The sequence below is a fragment of the Octopus bimaculoides genome, chromosome 3 (genome assembly GCF_001194135.2).
Source record: "Octopus bimaculoides isolate UCB-OBI-ISO-001 chromosome 3, ASM119413v2, whole genome shotgun sequence".
NCBI classification, from domain to species: Eukaryota; Metazoa; Mollusca; class Cephalopoda; order Octopoda; family Octopodidae; genus Octopus; species Octopus bimaculoides.
The window spans coordinates 34,094,641-34,099,219 of record NC_068983.1 but is presented as its reverse complement, the minus strand read 5'-3'; positions in this window follow the sequence as shown (position 1 = coordinate 34,099,219).

Genomic DNA, 4,579 nt, shown 5'->3' with positions numbered 1-4,579 from the left:
ATATACAAACTGTCATGGGGTGCACATGATATGTAAATGAACATGATATCAGTTAATTAACATATGGTATCTAGTTATTTCAGGAGTTGGCATCTGTATTTAACAGGCAACGCGATAGTCACAATGTATATTGGTATAAATCATCCTAATGTTGTTATTTTTCCCGAAAATGTCGTATCATATAATTTGATGAAGATCTAGCTGTTGTTACTAGCATGTTCTTTGTAGCATGTTTCTAGCATGTCAGAAACCTGTTCTTTCTCTATTGGCAAGAAACATAGAAATAAAACTGAATAACGACATACATACATACACACATACATACATACATACATAAATCACACATACATAAATCATGCATACATAAATTATACATACGTGTTACACCTACAGCCAAAAATGGAACTGTAAAAATTTGCAAAGTTTTCCAGAAGTTTAATATTCAAGAATATACGTGCATGTCTAGTTATTTGCATGAGAATACACACATATAACGAAACAGACAAATCTGAACATTGCCCGACTCCAAATACTGCACACATATACACAAACATACACAAATGCCCTGTTGATGTTGAAATTCTAACGAAGGAGCCTTGGATCTTGGTAAGAAAATGGCTCCTTCACTATTGGCAAGAAATCTTGAAATAAAACGGAACAATAACACACACAGACACACACACACACGCACGCGCAGAGGCAGGCTTCCATCTACTAAATTAGCTCACAAGCGATTGGTCGTCCTAGAGCTAGAGTTGAAGGCACCTACCCAGCACACTGCCCAGTGGAACTGAACACTAAACCATGTGGTTGCAAAGAAAACATGTTACTCGTACAGTCATGCCTGTAAGGTATTTACAAATTGTTCCAGACGTGCCCACAACGTTGACATTTTAATGTAGCTTTGGACTAGGGCTAGATTGTCCAACGAGTCTTTTATTTTCATTTTTAAGAAACTAATATTTAGACATGAAGAAGTTTTGGCTGTTATTTCTAGCAAACCGATTGTCTCTAAGCTTTTTATTGAGTCAGCCATATGTTGTTTTAATTGTTCTGATGCTAATTAGCAGCCAACGATATCGACATCGTAATCCAGTTTTGGCAAAATTATTTAGAGCGAGACCAATTATGTATTCATATATAATTATGCATACGATTACGTATTTTTATAGAATTATCCTTCCTACAATTAAGGTAACGCAATGGTAATTAAAAACATTCAAATGCAGCAACAGTAATATTCTAAACATAAACCGACTTATAAGCAAACAAAGGCAATCAAACCAAATCGTGCGTATTTATTCTACGTCCTAGAAATAGCAGCCAAAGAAGTGAACAATGAGCAATCGCAGAGAATCAAAGACGTACGTAGTGAGGGTAAAAAATGAGGGAGTGAGGAAAGTATGAGAGAATGGCCAAGTGCTCGGTCCAGGTACATAATGTGAGTTAAACAGCGGCAGGTCCTCAAACATAGAACGAATCGAGAAAGAGACGTGTTTGATTTTAAGAATGTCACCGAACGTTGGTGTTTGCATAGATAATGCAATCTAAGTAATTGGAGGCGTGTGTTCATGCCGCAAGGACTCGAGTTACTAGGAATTTTCGAATGATATTGACAGTGACTAGGAGGCTAACAGAACTGAAATGGCGATTCAGTGTTTCAACACAATACTAACGTATTTGAAGATATTCAGTGGAAGTTCATGAAAATTATTACTTAGGCATCAACCGTCTTCCCATATATGTAAGGCATAAAAATGCAGTGGATGAAATTTACAATATTAATATTGAAGTGTTCGAGAACTTGGGCAATGAACCTGGAGATATAGAAGTGAAGTACAGGAAATTAAAGAACGTGTTGCATAGGTTGCAGCAACAGAAAAGGAATCCACGTTAGGTGTGAATACGGTTAAACAATTTTCGATGAAAGTCATGTAAGCGGTGTTATTGTATGGGGATGAGATATGGCGAACAACAGTTAAGTTAAATAAGCAAATACAATCATTCACCAACAGATGCTTGCATAGTATACTTAAAATTAAATGGCCCGAAAACATAAGCAATATGGAGCTACGTCAATGAACAAATCAAGTTTCGATTAGGGAGCAAATATTTAAGAAAAAGTGGAAGTGGATTGGTAGCACAATTAGAAAAGACACACCAAATATAGCGAAAAGTGCTTTACAGTGGAATCCAGATGGATATAGAAAGAAAGGTAGGCCTAATAACTAATGGCGTAGATCAACACAAAAAGAAACTAGAGAAAGGGGGACATTCATGGCAGAGTATGAGTACAGAAGCGAAAAATTATACGACATGGAATTCAATTATAAGTGGCCTGTACTCAGCGTTGGAGGGTTAAAGGCAAGAGAAAAAAAAAGATATTATAGATTCAAAGGGAAAAGTGGAGCTTCAGAAAATGTGGAAAACGTGGCCAAGTTAGACTGTAGTAGATGAAAGTTTTCGAGAATGGTATAGTAGAGCGGTCACGTAACGAGGTAGTAGATGAATGGGAAAGAAATGCGGTAGATGAGGGTGCAAGAGAAAGGTAGTGGTGAGGTTGATAAATATGAGCCTAGTGGATGTTCGAATTTTTGTCACGTTGGAAGTACCTTGAGCAACAAAAATTGGTGCATATTAAGATTTAATTTCGAAGTAGATACAACAGCTACAGAGATGAAGGAATCACGGACGGTGAGAGAAGAAACATAATGAGTTATATGTGAAAGTGATGGAGAAGAGGAAAATTTCATAGAGATTTTGTAGTCTACTGATAGGAATACATGTCGGAAACAGTTGTATCTCAAAAACCAAGAGAGGTTTGAGAGATGTTGGAATCGGCTGCTAATCCGGTGAGGATAATTCTCACAAAAAGAGATGAAGAACAAGAATTGTTCACTGCTGAAATTATAAGTGAAGGAAATGAAATGGACCCTTCATGAATGCGAAACTAAGTCGAACATCTGAAATATCTGATATTTTTTTCCATCTAAAAGGTATCGATTCTTTCCTCAAATCTATTTACTTGCAGTATAATCTGAAAGTAAAACTTCCTTTTTTGTTTATTCCTTCATTCTAATTTGTATTTTACATTTTGCTATCATTGTTCATATTTCATTACGTCTTAATATAAGAAACAGCTTCCACTGAAGGATGAAAACATATGAAGTCGTCATGAAAGAATGAAACATGCAATTTATTTTGAATACACAGAATAAGCATTTTGTCACTGCTGTGTTGATGCTTGTTTTCCATATTTGGTTTCGTCTGCTTCTTAAATGTTGCAACACTTTAAGAATGGTCTTACAGATGACGTAAGTTTTATTCTTATACTTCCCAGGTAACAATATTATTGGTTGTTGTTTTGAAAGAGAACCAACAACGTTGTTTCTCTCATCAGTTGCATCACTGCAGAAACATTGAAACATTTCATATTCCGAGACTGTCTAACGAAAAAAAAAAAAAAAATGAAGCTTAATATATTATGATTGTTTCCACAAGAATAACTGGAAATCACCAAAAGAAGTGACTTATTTTATTATTTATTTCTTACAATCACCGAAAGCTATTTAGAAATGTACCGCATAACTATATTATATGGACAAGCAAAGATCATTTGAGAAGCGATAGAAAATACAGAGAATGGAGAAAGCAAGCCTTTTGACTGGAGGCTGTAGTGCGTTCGGTAATATTAGAGAGCCAAACAATTAAGCAACCCTTCTATGGACGGGGTCTAGGATATCAGTGGGCATAACAGCAGTACCGTATCAGTTCTGGGGTAATATTCCATCATGGGTCTCATTTAAGCTTTGTGTATTTCAGCAGCAATTAGGGGTGGAAACCCTCTGCACCTAAAGAAAAAAGGCAGGGATGACATATTTTGGATACAGAGGTAGTTAAGCGAACGGTGCACTTTCACCAGAGGAGGAGATAATTAATTACTATCTGTTTAAAACACAAATATGCAAGGTAAGATATCCACCACGCCAATAGCATAATTTCTGACTTCTTGACTTAGCTGAGGCACTTTATGATACCGATTAGGAGAGAAAGTTGGAGAAGGTTTCATAAATCTTGACACCGCCCTCTGGAAGACTCCCAACTATTTTCTTCGCTGATCCAAACCAGAGAAACGAATTTACATTCTTACATACTTCATTATCAAAGCTACGGACTTCGAAGACTTAAATTTATTTCAGGACTTTTGTTTCAAGGAGTACCGTGCATTATGTGTATATGTATGTATGTATGTATGTATGTATGTATGTATGTATGTTTGTATGTATGTACGAATGTACGAATGTATGTATGTATGTATGCATATATGCATGTATGCATGTAATTATGTATATGTATGCATATGTGTGTTCATGAATTGTCCTATTCCTCTTGTTTGTTCTACCAAAACTGTAATGTGTGTATGCGTGTGTAGAATGTTCTCTATGTGGCTTGTGTGTTTTCTCGTCTACGTTTTGTTTGCAATGTCCTGTACCCAGATATGCACTTATACATACAGGTGGATGTCGGTATGCACATACCTGTACGTATATATGCATATACTCATTTACTATTTGTTTAT